Below are 18,687 nucleotides of genomic sequence, written 5' to 3' on the forward strand. Positions count from 1 at the left end.
GCACCTTGTCCAAGGTCACACAGCTTGCAAGTAGAAGAACCAGAATTCAAACAACTTCACTCTGCAGCTCTCCATGAGGTTCCAGGGCCACAGGAGGCCTGCAGGACACTTGAGTTGATGTTTTTTGCTTCCTTCCTTCCCTTTGAATGCTTGCACTAAACCTCAATCACTAGAATTAGCCAGCTCGTGTTTCTGTTTGTTGCAACCCAATGAAGAAGTGTAGTTTTCACTTAATTTGTCCTGGTCCTGTCACATGCTAATATTGCCACTTTCTGCAAATGGAAAAGAAGGCAGTAGGTAGTTGATGTTTTAGCTACATAAGTTAACCAAAGGTAGTCAATTTTTGTTTTGAACTAACACGTAATGAATCAATGCACGAGCAATCTGTTTACACAGTTGAGCACAGGAGCTGGCTGCATTCTAAATCTAGCCACGTACTTGAATCATCCTGGTAAAAGTGAACCAAGTGATTGAGAAGCTCCCTGAAAATGGGCAATTTTGTCATCCAAAAAGATTTAGATTTGTGTCTCCTTCCTGTAGTTACCAAGGTTGTATCTTTATTTGCAATACAGTATATCTGGGCCACAGGACCACTTAATTGATAGAATTCATGCTTGGTGAAGGAACATGTAAATTGAATTAATCATTGTACAAAATCAACACCTCCCCTAACCGTAACCAAAGGAATAAGACAGGCTGGCTCCATTCCTTGACTCCATAAGTCATAGCATGAGTCCCTCGGAAGCAAAACCGTGTAAGAACTTTCCAGGTCCTGAACCCCAGCCTGGGCACTTCAGTTTCTTGCCTCTATATCCTTCTGTCATTGATGTTAACTTTACCTAATGATTCCCTGCAGTCTTTCCCCTAAGCTTTCTGAATTTGGAATTGGAAAACCATACCAAGACTAGAGGAAGAGCATCTTGATTCTAGGTCTTGGACCTTAACATCCAAAGGATTACTCTCCATGTGAATTTGTCTAATCCATTGCATATGCATCCTAATTCCTGTGCACATTCATTCACTTGTTCACTTAACAAATGCTAATTGAAAGCCTACTGTGTGCCAGGCACGGCTGAAGGCACTAAGGATACCATGGTGAAGAAAATAGACACAACCCATGGCATCATGGAGCTTATAATATGGAAGAACAAAGATCTTCACTTAATATTTATGCTATTAATTAATTTCGGATAAAATCAAATTTCCCCCAAAACTCCCTACCTCTCTCCTGCTTTCGTTTTCTCCATAGTACTTACCAGTCTCTATCGCACTATAGCACATGCTTATTTACTCTGCTTGGTATTTGACTCCCTCCATGTTTTCAATCTCAGCGACTCATTTTTGGCTTCATTCCTTCTCTCTCAGCATTTTTAATTCATGGTGCCTATATCCCTCCAACTCCCTCAAGACAAGCCATGAGTAGATCCAACGTCAGGCAGACCCATCAGCATGAAATTATCCACGGATGTATATTTTAATGTCATTACAGTGTTAGTACTTGCAAAAATGTGGCTGTTCTTACGAAGCACTTGGAGTTGGATCCCAGTTCCAGCACTTACTGTTGGTGTGACTATCAACTATTTCATCTTTAGGTAAAGTATCTTTATCTGTAAAATGGACGTAATAATCCCTACTTATTGGGAGGGTTAACGCAATGTATATTGCATCCCAGGTGCATTGATGGTGCTTAATCAATAATCACTTCCCCAGCCCTTTCCTTACTCACTGTTTGGCCTGCTGTTATCAACTCCCTAAATAATGTGACCAGGGACTCATCACTCATTTCTTTTCTACTGCCCTAGAACAAAGGGAACATAATCAAGAGTGGAAACATTATTTGATATCTGCTTCAAAAACACACTGTGTTTGATGTGTGATGCTGATGTGTGATACTCGATCTATTAGATATTAATATTAGACTGTCGGCTTTGTGCTGTTCATATTGGTAACATGACCCTGATCAGATTCCCAGCTGTGAGAATTACAATGTGAGCTTTCAGTCGTTGTTGGGCTTTTTTTCCCCTCCTACTGCCAGGAAGAGGTTGAATAAGCATCCGATGATGTAACAGCCTTCAGCTGAGTTTGCTGAGCTTTTAAAATTCAAGAATCAGGGTCTAGGGAATTGTTTGTACCTCAAGTCGCCTCCCCACCTCCAGGCCACCTTGGTGCTCCTTGCATTCTATTTCTTAGGGTGGGTTCACCATCCTTACCTTGTACCTGCCCCTCCAAAGGCTCCTCAGACTCTGCTTACTGTTGAAGGAAGGGTGATTAGGTAGAAGTTCAGAGAGAAGGAACCACAAAGGAGAAAGGGGGCTGGGTTATGTTCCCAGTAATAATGACAAGGAGAAGAAGGAAAAGAAGAAAGGAATGAGGGAGGAGGAGGAGACAAGAAAGAGAAAAAGGAGGGGGAAAAAAAGAAGGATAAGAAGATCTAATGTATGCTGAGGATTTCACTGCCTACCACACTGTTCTCAATCCATTTCAATGAATTTTGACAACAATCCTACAAAGTAAGTCCCTTAGTATGATAAGGACAGGTCTCCTTCCTGCTTTTCCTGTCCTTTCCCCCAAGCAATTCTGGGTATCAAACATGTTTTCCCACCCCGCAGAATAAAATCCAAACTGTGTAGCACGCCATTCGAGGTTCTGTGTGAACGGGCCCCCATAGGTGGGTGGACCACAAAACACCAGCCAAATCCAGACTCTTTTGAGAGTAAAAACAGGTGCCATTTGTAATTACGCTGGGAAAACAGATGAACACCCAGATTGCCATGGGCTAACTGGGATGTGTGGTCACTTCCCTGTGTCCATCCTATGCCTCCTACCTCGCTGAGCTCCTGCATTCCCCAACTTTACCACGCTCTGCCATGTGTGTGGAAGACTAAGCAAACCCTACCTACCCCATTCCAACCTGGAAGACTCATTCTTCAACGCCTAGTTCACAAACAACTGTCTCTGTGAAGTCCATCTAAAGTTCTCAAAGCCAGTTTGCAGAGTGGTTAGAGCCCAGACACTGTACCCCTGTTGAACTTGTGGGTTCAAATCCCAGCTCTACCACGCGCAGGCTGTGTGTGCTTGGGCAAGTCCATCAAGCTATGTGTCAGTTCCCTTCTCTGTGATATTGAGATAATGCTGCCATGCGGTGACTATGAGGACAGAGTGACAGGGACTGACTCTGTGTAGGAACTTCAGGTGGAATGTGTGCTGCACAAGGATATTGCCAAACCTGTTGACACAGATGTGCATGTGCTTGCACGTGTATGCACACGTGAACCCCACCTGTAAGGCATGTATTTTCTCCTTTGAGGGAAAAAAATAAAACAAAACAAAAATTGTCAAGTGGATGTTAAATGCTAAAGAGTTCATAGATCATTTTGTCTATAATAAGCCTTCATTTTTAGTATGGTGATTTTGACATCATCTAATCAATACAACATGTTAAAATTTCTGAGTTCCTTTCCAGGATGCGAATAACTCTATAAGCCATCCCATGTAGCCTTCTTGCTGGCAGGAGTGTGGGATGGTCTCATAATGTGTTTTTTGAATAAGCAGAATAAGCTTCTATCCACGTGATGTTACTTCAGAGCTCAGTAACATTTATTTTAAGACCTGCCTTATTAAAGTGCTAATACTCCTGAGACAAGTAACTGATCTTTCCTATCCTCAGCTATTTTTACCTTAGTGTGAATGCAATTCAAATCCTTTACTAGTGAAAGCATAAGAGAAGACACTGGATATTCCTCAGGGTTGGAAGCAGGAACTGCGAAAGGTAAAAAAGGGCGAGGAAAAGCAGGACTTCACATGCCTGAGATGAAGTCTGTCCACATCACGCTTTGGCTCAGAGCAAAATACCCTTGCTGGCAATCTAAGGCTAAATGCTCAGGCTGAGGCTGAGCCTTCAGCTAGGGGTGGCCACAATACCACTACAGCCCCCCGCCCACGTCCCCAAAACACACACACACTTGACTCATTTCATTGTCGTCCCCCTGCCTAAAGCCTAGGTTTACAGTGACTTTTGTTGTTGTTGCTGTTGTTATTACGCTCTGGCTGTCATCTTGAGGCTTTTCCCCCCACAGATTTTAATTGAATGTTCCAGAAGGGAGAGATTTCTAGCATATCGTTTTAAACTTTTGCTTCATATTGTGACCAATTAAAATATGAGTAACCACAGAATACACTTTTCTTTTTCTTCAAGCATCACCCCCAACAGAGAGAAGGGAGCTTGAACGCCATATTATTATTTTCCATGCTGTTTTGACTTAAATAAGAGAAAAGTTTTTTATAAAGTTCTTTAAAAGTTTTTGACAACCCCACTTGGGTTTTTTTTTCCCCATTCTATGTCTATGTTGGGAAGAATTCTCTATGGTCTGTTTTCTCTCCAATCCTCAGGTCACACCTCCTCGTGTAATATGAAGCAGTGGTCCCCACTGAGTGACTGGAAGCCAAGCTCTGGTGGATGACTTTAAAGATGATCCTAATATCCAGATAGGGGGTGCAGATCCATCTCAACCCAGCCCGCCCACAGCCCTCCATGACTGTTCCCTTGTGGCTTCCTTTCCCTGTTCCCTCAAATCTTTGGCACATTCCCAGGCTGCCAGGCACCTCTCAGTGAAGAGCCTTGCCTTCTACCATGCAAAGAAAATAGAGCACATTATTGATGAAGAGCCCAAGACTTGCCTCTCCACATCTGAAATGTACCCAAGACGGCACCCTTTCTTCCCTGTGAAGCTCATCTTCTTCAGAAATACCTCCTCCTCCTATGCAGTTGATTCCTTTCCTTTTTCCTTCTCTGGCACTTGTCTAAAAATTATTTGCCCTTCTGTCCCACGCAGTTTTATTCTCCCTCTCTTACCATCTCTCAAACTGAAAATATACGCACAATTCTTTCCTCCTCCTAACAAACCTCCCTGCAAACCCCTCCCCCTGCCGCATTGTTCTGTCTTTCTCTTCCACCACCAGATTTCTAGAAAGAAGAGTCCATGTTCTTCACCACTACCTTCTCAACTTCACATGTTGACCTACTGAAATTTGGATCCCACCATATTCCATTCTATTGATAGCGTGATAGAGTTTCAGAGGCTCAGATGAAAATCAGAAGGCCCTTAGATTCAGGGAAGGACTTTGGTAATAGGAACAACGTAGTAAATGAAAACAAAAAAGGAGCTTAAAATTCAACTGCCCCCTTTTGGGGGGGGGGGAAAAAAAGCATTTTGTTTCCTGAACCAAAACTAGTCTGGAAATGCCTCTACACAGAGATGACAATAAATAGTACACCTCAGTGAGGGCCAGGAGGGCGGGTGTCAGTGCCCACACCTGTCCTTGACATTGACTCCATAGGAGATAACAAGAGCAGTGCATGGAAACTCTGCCTTCCCGCAGGGAGTGTGGAGCCAGCTGGGAGAGAATCAGGCAAAAGAGAAACAACAGGAGCTCCTACTGCTGGCTTCTCTGGGCCTCTGGCGTTCGCATGATTGTTTACATGTGCAAAGAAGAAATGGAGGTCTCTGCCTCTGTAAATGTTCACGCCTGTTCCTCGCTGTCCTTTTCCCCTTCCTGTCTGCTCTCCAGTCTGGCTCCTCTTTTTGATCAAGACAGCAAGATCAGTTTCCTCTCTACAACATTACCTGCATCATCTACTACTGGCAATTGTCTTCTCTCCTCTGCTGGATAAATTTCCAAAAGTGAATGACAAGCTGGGAGTCAACCCCTACCCTAGGTCTGAAGAGAGGTATCTTCTTTGTAGTCTGAAACTGGAAGGGTAAGACGATGGCTCGTTCTCTCTTTTCCCAAGTAACTCATGCCCTTTTTCCCTTGCCCCATACGTATATTCTTTAGGGGGCAAGCTCAGAGGGGTAAAGCTTTCTGTTGAGATCTTGGCCTCTGCACTGAGAATGCCAACTGGTGTCTGGCAATGCCCATTCTGATGTGGATAGCAAGGGAGCTGAGGCCATCAATTCATTTCACATGAACCGTGAAACAGACAAGAGATGGCCAGTCATTAGACTTGTGGTCACTGCTGACCCAGCCTAGATTTGAACCTGCGAACTCTAGGTAAAGGGTTTTATATTGCAATAATCATGCTTGAAGGGTCTAGGGGCTCTCCCAGTACTTACTTTTTAAATTAACACTTTGTAGCTAGTCACTGAGGAAGGAGAGGAAATGAAAGAAGAAATGAATTGAACACCTGATGTCCTTGAGGGAAAGCGGAAAACTAGGAGAGAAGAGCCTTGGTCTTACACACCTCGGTGGATGAAACTGTTGCTTTTTAAAGCTGTTGCTTTTTAAAGCAGGGTGCCATTTGAAAGGTAGATGCCTCTTACCATCACTCTGCAGGGCTATTTGAAACACCTGTCTTGGCCTTAGCTCTGCTTCGTTAGTTGTCTTCATTTGCCTGCCTAACAACTGGAGGTGTTTATACCTTCGTAACAAAACCACTTTCTTGCACGGAACTGTGATAATGAAAGTTAATTCTCTTATCCCAGAAAACTCTCAAGAGTTTAAGTGCACTGCTTCATTAACTCACTCTACCCAGCTCTGAGGTGAAGAATAAATGCTATCATGCCCATTTTACAGATAGGGAAGGTGGGAAATTCAAAAGCTTAATGCAAACTTTGTTTCCCACATATCAAGAAATAGAGTCTTAGCAGTTGACAAACCCTGTGACCTTTGGAAAGTAATTCATTCTAAGTTTCCGTTTTCTCACCTTCAAATAAGGATAGTAGAAAGTTTGCGGGGATAAATGAAATAATGCATATAAAGATCATTGCACAGTGCCCAGCTACACAGGGCTGCATTGCACAACTCCACCAGCATTGTGCGGCCAGTCACATAAAACACAATGTGAACGACGCCCCCTAGAGTTGTACAGTCAACAGTCGTACAGCCACGGTCTGACACGTAATACTTTCTCTATAAGTGTTAGCCATCGTTAGTTTGGAAGTTTTTCTTCCGGCAAAAGCAGAGTCGGCGGTTCAGAACAACCCTCTCTCTGACTGTAAGAAACATGTGAAAAGAAACATCAGTTTAAGGACATTGGAAAGTTACCAAGGCAGTGAGAAATTATGCTGTCAAGATCCCAGGGAGGAAGGAATCCCATCTAGGGCTACCTTTCCGCCAGAATGGTGGTTTCAAAGTATGGGCACTGATAAGCAGTAGCACCTTGGAACTTGTTAGAAATGCAAATTCTCAGGCTCCACCCCACATCAACTGAATCAGAAACTCTGGAGGAGTGAGATCCAGAAATCTGCTTTAACAAACCCTCTGGTTGAGTCTCACGTACCCTAAGATGTGAGAATCATGGCCCTCCAGGCACCTGTAATACTGAAAGCACAGCTGAGAGACTGAGAAGGTGGGTGGGAATTTTGGCAGTCTCAAGGGTCTGAGAAGTCAATAATTAGAGTTCCAGGCCTGCCTGGTAAACACCCCAGGAAATTAGCTGGGACCCCAAAGGGCTACACCCAAGAAGTAAAAGTGACTTGGAAATATACAAGCCATCACAGAGACGAAAATTTCTTATTTCAACTCCTGATCGGATGAAGGTGACCTATTGTTAGTGCCCTTCATTTAGCTCCTTTCCAATAACAAAGACAAATCTTCTGTGGAGGAAGAAACCATCCCCCAGTGTCTCAAATTTTCTCTATCAAACACTCGGTCAAAAATAAGTGAGCACTCACTTCCATCATGTTCCTTACATCCCTCACTCTAGGGAAGCCAGTCGCCACGTCAGAGGCCTCTCAAGCAGCTCTCTGGAGAGTCCATGTGCTGAGAAATTGAGACATTGGCCTTCTATGAATGGCCACGTGAGTGCGCTAACTTGGAAGGGGATCCTACGGGTCCAGTCAAGCCTTGAGATGACTACAGCTCTAGCTGATACTTTAGTATAAGCTCATGGGAGATCCGTAACTAGCACCATCCAGCTCTGCTACCCATGAATTTCTGACTCAGAGAAACTATATGATAATAAGTGTTAACTGTTTTTTAAAAAGTAACTGGTTATTCAATAATTCTGGCATACCAGAAGAGAAAACTTGACAAACAAGCAAGATTTTTCAAATGGGCAATATAAACAAACCCATAGGCAATAGAGTATTTAGACATAGAATTTTAAAATAGCTATGCTTAATTTTTCAAGAAAGTATTACTGCTTCACTATAAGTTCATGATCACCCACCTCAAATGGGCCATCAATAATACATGTGTCCACACACGTGTATTGGTCAACTCAATCTCTCACTTTCTGTGACTATACAGATCTTCTCTACTCTCCCTCTGCCCTGCTCATAGCTTCCCTTTCACTTTCATCCACTTCACAGAGGAGATTGAGGCCGCCCAACAAGAATTCACTGGCCTCCTGGTCTACGAATCTACATCTATGCTTTCCTTCTCTCCTTTTATGATGGAAGAGCTATGGATTCTTCTCCCTAAAGTCAGTTCTTTGGCTTCACTTTGCATCCCATCCCCTCCCGTCTTCTTAGGACCTTCACACTAACAAGTATTCTTTTTCTTTCATAATTTCAGACTCTTTTTCTCAAGCAAACCCTTACCATTGGACTTATTAAATCATCTTAAATCACATTTAAAAATATTCTCTAACTTCAGTTCTACCTTTCTTTTCCTTCCCTTCACAGAAAAATTTCTAGAAGATTTTTCTTAAACTTACTGTTTCCTCTTGTAACCATCTCTCACTCAGTACTTAACACACTCCAGCAGGGCTTCTGCCCCATCTCTCTAGTGATAACTTCTTGTTAAGGTCTCAGTGACTAAATTCAATGAATGAACCTGTTTCAGCTCTTGTCTTCCCTGTCTTGACAGCATTAGACAGAGTTGAGCACAACACTCTTATTTAAGCTTTCCTCCTGGCTTCCATGGTATGCTATCGGTTTTCTTCCTATGTCTGTAATTTCTCATTTTATTCTCCTTTTCAGGCTGATATCCCTCTTTCTGACCATTAAATGTTAGTGTTCTGCCAGTCTTGCTCTTCCACTGTATTTTCTACAAACTTTCCCCAAATAAGCTCACCCAAGCCTACAACTTCAATTACCTTGTATACATATACATATAGATATATATACCCCAGACTACCTAGTTACACTCAGGACCCATATGTTCAGCTGCCTTTTCTATGTATGTCTAAAAAGGCTTGATCTCAGGCTCAACAAGTCCAAAACCAAACTCTTCATCCATCCTCCTAAATATGGTCTTCTCCAACGGTTTTTCTTTCAGTAAATGCCTGACCTTATCCATCTAGTTATACAAGCCATAAAGCTGCATATCATCCTTGATACCCCCATCCTACCCATGACTAAGTTCTGTCAAGTTTATCTTCCAAATATTTCCCCAGTGTGTCTCCTTCTCTCTGTCTGTATCACTGCCACCCTAGTCCAAGCTGCCATCATCTGTCTGACCTCCCGCCAAGCTGAGTGCTTTCCTGTTGTTCTAAAGATAAAGACCAAACTCCTTACTTAATGTGGCTTTCAAGGCTCTGCATGACTTGGCCCCTACTATCTCTCCAAACTCATCTACAATATCACCTTATCTCCTTCTCCTCAATCTACTCTGGACTTCTTTAATTCCCTTGTATTTGCCATGTTCCCTCCTGTCACAGGGCCTTTGCACGTGCCTAAAATATTCTTTCTTGCCCCCCTCAATTAGTTAATGCCAATTCACTCCTCAGATTGAATATTGCTTCCTTATCCAAACCTTTCTTGATCTCCACAATTAAATCAAGTCCCTTTATTATCTGTTTTCATGGAAGATGATGTTCTGTCCCTCTCCTTAGTAGTACTCAGAATAGTCTAATTTTACATTTGATTTTTTATTATATGAGTCATGTCCATTTTTGCTGACCACTGCATATCGAGCACATTTATAGCATATGTAATAGATACTCAATAAATAATCACTAAAGAAATGAATAAGTAAATGACTAATCAGATAAAATAATAACATTGTTATGATTATTATTTCAAAAATGAGATTAGTTTCCTGACACTCAAGCAAGAAACATTCCAGAAGAATTCCACACTCATGGCTCTAAGTCAGCATTTGAGGTCACCAATTAATAATAAACTTCTTTTTTTCCTATGTTTGAAATCACTTGAGAAGTAGACACAGGAGAGAGACTGATGGAGACCAAAATATCAACTTAATTACTAATAAAGTTGAATTGGAGATCCATGCTTGACTAATGGCCACAATTGGATTTCCTAATACATCCCCTTGGATTTGAACTTGTCCATTCCAACTGCTGGCATCACCCAAGCAGGAGCAGATCAAGATCCGTGAAGCTTACTTACTACATGGATCAGCAGAGATATTTACATCCAGAGGTCAAGCTGCTTCACCAGCGACTGAGAAGCCAGGGAGAGGGTGGGTGGAGTATGCCTGGAAGCTGCTCCCCAAACTTTCTTATTAAGCAACTCACTCTTTTCGTGGAAAGGAATGAATAAGAATGAAAAGAAAGCCCAGGAATGTTGCTTTGGCAGAAGCCTCTTGAGAAAACATGAAGACAGGGAATGGAGGTTTCCCTAACAAATAGCAAAACAAAATTAATATGTAATTATTAGTGGGACATTATTTATAGCTAAAATTTGGTTATTTAAAAAATTAGCTTTTTCCCCCAGTTAGTGGGATAATGCAGTCTTTCTTTTCTTGCTCAACTGTCCTATTATTCAATTGATTGTTATGGTTATGAATTAACTTTAAAGTTTGTCATTGAAAAAGTTTATTTCTCTTGTAAATGGAGTATACCCAGATGCATCTGCTTATGACGTTAATTTCCTAAAGATTTCTGTTTTAATGAAATATCACATCTGCCCGTGTGGTGGTTCAAAGCATTTGATTATATATACAATGTTCATGCATCATTTAGGCCTGGAAATATGAATATGGTTGTACAAGTTAGGAGTGCTTTCAGCTGCAAGTCATAGAACATCCAACTAAAAGTGGCTTAAGTATTAAAGATATTTAATTATTTCACATACAGGAAGTTGAGAGGCAGTTGCATGTTGACATGGTGATTCAACAAAGACACCAAGCATCCAGGTTCTTCCTGTCCTTCTGTTTACCATATCCAACACACTGACTTTTCATTCTCAGACTCATTTCCTTACGGTTGCAAAATGGTCAGTATGGGTCCCAAACGTCCTGCTGATATTCCAGGGAATATCAGGGAAAGGTTCAACACTAATGAGCTTTCTCTTCAAACACTGTGTCTTTTTTCAGGAAACAAAACCCTTCTTAAAGAGATCTGTCATGCTTACCAGTACAGTGTCACATGGCCACTCTTCGCTGTAACGGAAGCTGAGAAATAGGAGTGTGAGAGTTCTGATTAGCTTAGATTTAAGATTAAACCACTATGCCTGGGCACATTACAATATTGAATAAAATAGGAGTCTTGCTGGTAAAGAAGAAGGGAGACAGACATTGGATGGGCAACTGACAATGTCTACCATAGTATGTCTGACTCAAACCCATCCCTTTCCCTGAAATTCTTCATTATACTATAACAAGTATCACCAATTCTGCCAGGAGCGATAAATAGAGAAAGTGGTAGAGGCAAGTCCTGGAGCCATAAGTAATAAACTCATTTAGCATTTGCTCACTCCTCACTAGTGAAAATGTCTCAGGGTAATAAGGACCATAGAATATCTGGGAGTAGGGAGGAGAGACTGCCAAGGATGGCAAGACTGGCCAGAGGAGTCTACGTGGTTGAAGAGAGCCTTGGATAGGAGAGCTAGAGAGGCAGAGTAGAGAACTCCAGGTGAAGAGCAGAGCAGAGGAGTAGAGGTAGAACCCAGGAGCTGCTTGGTGGGGAGAATAAGTTCTCATTGGAGAACGAAAGGGAAAGGAGGGACAACCAGGGTCTGAGAGTGGAGATCAGAACTCCAGGCTGAACATTCTGGAGTTTTCTCATTGGGTAGAGAGGAGTGACACACAGTTTTATGAGCAGAGCAATGACATGAGGAAAGCACTATTTCAGCCAGAATAATTTGGTGGTAGGGAACAGAATAGATTAGAGGGGAAGAGACAAGTTGGGAGGCTATTGCAATGCTCATAAGGTGATGGAGGCCTCAGTGAGAGCATTATTATTGGCAATAAAAATGGAGCCAAAAGTGTGGGTATAAGAGACATTTTAACCTCATTTCAGGAGATCCTCTAACAGAAAACAACAGAGGAGAAATGAAAAACATAGACCCTCATAAGTGCTCATAGCCAAACATTTAATCACCATGCTCCCTGTTTCAAGTGCTCGCCTGAAAATAAAAAAAGCTAATTTTGAATAATGAAGGGAACCGTCAGGGAGTTCCACCAATAGTAATTTTTTAAATCTCAAATCATTGCTCTTCCAGTTAGTTACTCATGGCCTGGTTTCACAGAAATGGGCTGCAGGCATTCCAGAAAATGAGAAGTTATTATAGGAAGAGCCAAGACTCCTCCAATTTCACCCTCAAAGGGCATATGTGCTCCCCACCCATGAGGAGGCATTGCTCTTGTGAAGGTGGGGAGCAGGGAAAGGCCTTACCTGGGTGGCCTGCATGGATTCGGCAAGGAATCAAAGCTCATATGGAAGCTGAGAGCCTCACATCTCTCCGTTTTTGGTGCCACCCTGAAAAAGCCTGAGAACCCTTTCAGCCAAAGAGTCTCAGGGTGGTTAATGCCCAGTAATGTACAGCAGAATCACTACTGCTGGAAAGCCCACCACCTGCGAGCCCACCTCCCACCACTGTTAGTTGGATGTTCTGTTACTTGTAGCCAAAAGCATTCCTAACACGAGAGGCTTTGCTCCCCTTCTCCCACTGAATTCATGCCACAGCTCTAGCGGACCTGGAGCAGAGGGCATTCCCCAGAGATATGCTGATTAAGTGCGTAAATAAATTAGTTACATGTACCTTCATTATCACTTCATTACAGGGTGGTGAGTAACTTGTGGGCTCTGGAGCCAGACTGCTACCTTCAGGTTGTCATTCTGCCACTTAACCGCTCGGTGACCTGCAGCTTCTTTATGCCAGAGTCTTCCCGTCTGTAAAACAGCAATAGCTCATACTCCATGGCTGTGTTTTAAGGACTCAATGAGATCATGACTGTAAAGTGCTTAGCTCAAAGCCTCGTACAGGGTTAGCACCCAATAAATGTAAAGCACTGTATTTTTTACAGATGAGAAAACAGTAATCCAAAAAGGCTAGAAAACTGGCCCAAGGTCACACAGATAAATGCTGTGCATGCTTATTTTCATGGACACATCTTTTCTGAGCAGTGTGTCAACAAGTCAGCAAATATTTATTAAGTGACCATGAGGTGCAGAGTTCTGAACTAAACATTCAGAATTTATGCTCAAGGATGGGTATAGTTCCGACTTGAGTGGAATTTACTATCTGACAAGGATGTTTAGTTTTTCATGATCAGCCCAGCTGCACACAAGGCTGGCCTTACAGATAAAAGAGTCAGAAGCCTCTGCAGGACTGTTTGAAGGGTCCCAGGAAGGCCATTCTAACAATGTACGTCAGTGGGCAGCGGGGATAAACTCAACACAACATCAGTGTATCGGCCTGAGTTTTGTCCTCCTGGAGGACGGATTCACCCAGACCAAACCCATCTTTCTCCCTCCTCCTTTGCAATTCCTCTGCAGATAAAAGAGTTGCCCCTAGGCCTTTAACTGATGCCTGAAATGTCTCCAGCCAGACCTGGTTCTGTGAGTGTAGCATTGCTTCCTATCACCCAGTAATCTTTTTCTTTTTTAAAGATTGGCACCTGAGCTAGCATCTGTTGCCAATCTTTTTTTTTGTCCTTCTTCTTCTTCCTCTCCCCAACGCCCCTCTAGTATATAGTTGTATATTCTAGTTGTAGATCCTTCTGGTTGTGCTATGTGGAACACCACCTCAGCATGGCTTGATGAGCGGTGCTAGGTCTGTGCTCAGGATCCGAACCGGCGAAAGCATGGGCTGCTGAGGCAAAGCACATGAACTTAACCACTAGGCCATGGGGCAGGCCCCCACCTAGTAATCTTTAAAACTGCAACTATCCCTGGGAAAGAAAAGGGCTGATGTCAGCGACATATATTTTTGTAAGTGTGTGTGTGTGTTTGTGTATATATATATATATATATGTATATATATTTTTTTCATATTAAGTAAATGTGGGCTAGCTTGAAGGAAAGGTTTGTTCAGGCCCAGGGAGCTGCTGCATGATTGGTGATCTATTCCATTCTGCAAAGATCAGCTCTCATAGGTGCCTCTGAGTGGCATAACATCCCTGCCAGGCGCTGTCTAAGTGGATTTTACCAAAGGGCAACCCACCAAACAGCCTGACTGGAGAAAAAGAGGCACAGTAGACAGATAGGAGAAGCACCTGTTCCCACCTTTGGGGAAGCAATCACCTGGTTGGCCTCCGAGAAGTGATACATGCCAGCCCTTCCTGTCAATGGCTATGCCGTGGTCAGAAACATGAGCTTCCACTGAGCTTGTCTGCAGGTTGCCAAGAGCCTGCACCTGACAAGCAACTGGCGGGGAGAGTCCTTCCAACAGACAGCAAGAGCGAAAAGGAGAGCCGGCATTCGAGTCCAAGCCCAGGCCTGGTTAGTCCTTTGAGAACAAGGATCTGGTAAACCACTCCTGCCTGTGAAAGACAGAAGAGGAGACAAAGTTCTGGCCCCGCAGGCTTTTCTGTGAGGTCTAAAGGTCTCCCACCATTCTGATTCTGCAATACCTCTGCCAGCAGTGGCTCTGCAGGCAAAAATTGCATTTGAGAAAAATGGGCACAATAAAATCAGAGTGTGTGCCTGTAAGGAACAGTCCTCCAGATAAGTATTGCTAAAGTTCCAAATATGTAGCCCATAAAACACAGAGGATATTTGTACTGTGGCTAACGTTCAACGCTGATCATTACTGACTGATCATCACAAACAAATCAACCTGTGACGTTAGCTGGAAGAATACAGGATGTCAAAAGAAACTAAAAAATCCCAGGAAACAGCCACTTGATGAGCAAACAGTTGAATTTAGAGTGTCATTCAAGGAAATCGACAAGAGCATTATTAAAGTTGCAACAATGTACCAATTTGCAATTCATTCATATTTCACAATAGACAGCCCCCCCTTCTTCCAGCTAATGTTGACTATTACCAGTAAAAAACACAATAACAACCATTTATTGAGAATTTTCAGTGTGCCAGGCACTGTGCCATGAGCTTTAAAAGCTTTCTGTGACCTAACTCTAATAGCAAATATTTAAATAGAACTTGCTACGTGCCAGACATTGTTCTAAGCTTTTCATGTGTATTCATTTACTTACTCATCACAAAAGCCCCACGAGGTAAGTACTATTATTATCACATTTTACAGATGAGGAAACTGAGGCACAGCAAGGTTAAACAATTTTCCCAGGGTTATGTATCTAATTAAGAGGCAGAGTAAGAACTCAAACCCACGCAGTCTGCTCCAAAGTCCATGTTCTCAACTCTTACCTCATAATTGCATCTTCAAAATAGCTCTTGAAATACATATTGCAATTGCTCTCTTTTTATAAGTAAGGAAATTGAGGTTTAGAATGATTAAGTAATTTCTCTAATTGAACAGCCAAGCAAGTGAGAGAGCCTGGGCTTGAACTCAGGGGTTTCTGGCAACAAAGCCTAGGGGCCCGAGGCTGGAGTTATTTCTTGTTCCTGTTGTGGTTCATTAGCTGTGAGTATATACTCATTCTTCCTACTCAAATATCAGGTCAACATATTTGAATGGTTATTGGGGGCTGGACACTGTGCTTGATGCCAAAGGTTAGATGGTCCCTCCCTTCAAAGAGCTTACACTCTAGCTGTGGAAGGGCTGATGCCGAAGTTGTCATTCAAGTACAAAATAATCTCTTCCCCATATTCTTTGTCACCCACAAAGACTCCTTGCCGTTGGTGGCTATACCTATGGGTGTAAAGAAAAATATTGACTGTCCCTGCCTCGGTCAAAAGTATCTCTGATAACAAACTGGTATTTTTGTTGATGCTAATTATCAAATTCTCTGAGCCATCTCATGTTGCTTGAAGCTGTTGTTGAACTACTCTTGTGGGATGAGCTCACTTTCTTTTGCCCATTCTGAATGAAGGTCCTTCTGCATCTCCCCACTCTAGCCTTTATTGTTATGTCTGCCACAGGCCATTGAGTTGTGCTGAGTAAGGCATCACTTCTAGAAATGGCCATGCTCAAGGACTTCAACAGCAGTACTGAGGGACATTAACAGAACATCTAGGGAGACCTACAGTGTCTCATTGGTAACGTCAAGAATAACCTTTCTGAATCTGCCACTTATTGGCCATGTGATCTCTGGTTACTCAATTTCCGTGTGCCTCGGTGTCCTGTCTTGCATTATGTGTATAACACTAGGATCTTTCACTAGTGTTGTTGTGAGGATTAAACAAGTTAATACACATAAAGCACTTAGAACAGTGCCTGGATGGTTGATGCTTAATAGATGTCAGCTGGTGCTGTTGTTGCTTATTTTTCTTCTTCCCCTCCCCCTCCTCCTCCTCCCCCTTCTTTCTTCTTCTTCTCCTTCTTTCCTTGCCTTCTCCTCCTCCTCCTCCAGCTCTACCTCCACCTCCTTCTTCTTTTCTTCCTCTTCCTTCTTCTTCTTTATTATTATTATAATAAAATTCAGCGTTTTCTAAGAGTTTCCTTTGTCTTAAGAGTTGATAAGATACACATTGTATTAACTCTTTCAAATGGAGAGAGAACATGCTGGTACCCTCAGTTTTATTTTCATCAACTCTTAGCACATCTGAGCAGTATTTAACCAAAAAAACATTTTTATAATCTACATTGTCTAAGTAAGAATTGGTCTGAATAGTATTTTCACTATATTCTATAACACCTTAGTAGTGTAAATGGATCTAAAAGAATCCTGAATTATATTTGGTTTGTGGAAGTATGATCTCTGACAAAAAAAATACAGAGAAATTCAAACTTGCCAAAAGGCAAAAGAATTAAATAAGTGGCATGTCTTTCATTTAAAACTCTATATTCCCATGAGTCTTCTGAAATAAAAAAAAATGGGTTGAGGAGGTGTGTTGTTATTGTTGGCACTGTTGAGTATATTGATACATTCTGGAAGTGATCAGAAAAGGTTAAGTCACACGGTGGCATCTATCAACCTCTTTTCAAGAAGTGTGAGCAAGTGTTCAAATTAGCTGCTATACAGTTTTGAATTAGATATTTGTCCTTGATCCTCTCACTAAAGTCTTTGTCATTGGCCACCATGTCTTTACGGAAAAGCCTCTGGTTCTTATTGACCTACATTAACTTCAGCTATTACTTCATCCCTGCATGACTCCAGGCTGTGTCCTAAACCACAAACCCATTGTTTCACATCATGAAAAACGTTCTCTACTATCACAACCTGTGGTAAGAGAGAGGCTTTAATATCTTCTTGATATAATAGTATCTGAGAAAGTTGCCATTAATGTGTATCAATACTAGAAAAGTAGCAAATGCATGATGGTTGTGGCTCTTTTGTTTTCTGAATTAATTGACTGGCATAAAGGACGACAATATTGGACTCTAAATCAAAAGGAGGTATCTCTAAGAGGTTAGCTACAGCACAGCTTCTGGTAACAGGAAGCATGGAGAGAAATAAGTGACAAATCTCTGGGAGGTCAAAATGAACCTCTCTGGGTGCAATTAAACAAAGGAGCAAAAAAAGAAGAAAGAGGAAGAGGAGGAGGGGGAGGAGAAGGTATCACTTACCTATAGCTTAGTAACAAACTACCCCAGGATTTAATCACTTGAAACAACAGGTCTGGGACTAGGGTGTGGCTAGTGACCATGCACTCACATGGCCCTGGAAGCGAGTGCCTCCTTAAATTTTGTACTCTAGGTTCCTGGCTTGCCTCACCCTAGTCCTAGCTCTCTAAAACAACAAAAAATATTTGTAATCTCTCATAGTTTCAGGGGTTCAGGAGCTTTGGAACAGCTCAGCCAGAAGGTTTTAGCTCAGGGTCTCTCATGAAGTGCATTCAAGATGTCGGCTGGAGTTGCAGTCATCCAAAGGCTCAACTGGGGCAGGAGGAGCTGCTTCCAAGGTGGCTCCCTCACCCAGCTGGCAAGTTGGTGAATGGCTGTTGGCGAGAACACAAAGATTTCATCCCAGGCACGTCCTTTCCATTGAGTGTGTCTATCTAGAAAGGACACCAGTCCGTAAAATCCCAGCTTTGGCTAGCGGGGTGCTAGATGATTTGGGCAGTAGAAAAGATATAGTAACTTCCATTAAAGATGGCTCCTTCCATTGATGTGGCTTTGTTCACAGGATCTAGGGCTTCATTCACCTATTCCCGGGTGATCTTTACAGTCTCTGTGATTGACTGACATACAATTGTCCACCCATGTTCTCTGCCTGTTACATACAAAGTTACGACAAATCAGTACCACAAAGTTTTCTATCCCTCAAAAGATTAATGTAATTATTTCTAAAAAGAAGGCCTTTTTGATTTTTCAAACTTGACATTGACTTTCTTTCTGCCTGTTTGGAGGACACAGGCAGGCAGATAGTCCTACTTTCTTCATTTTGTAGTCAACCTCTCTCCCTCAATCACTGAACTGCCCAGAAACTTATCATACTCTCTGCTGAACCAAAACCCTGAAGTTAGCACATGGATCTTCCTTTTCACCCAAGAGTGCAGTGATTTTTTCTTAATTCAGAGAATGCTGTACC

Source organism: Equus asinus, chromosome 7, assembly GCF_041296235.1.
Source record: "Equus asinus isolate D_3611 breed Donkey chromosome 7, EquAss-T2T_v2, whole genome shotgun sequence".
In the NCBI taxonomy this organism is placed as follows: domain Eukaryota; kingdom Metazoa; phylum Chordata; class Mammalia; order Perissodactyla; family Equidae; genus Equus; species Equus asinus.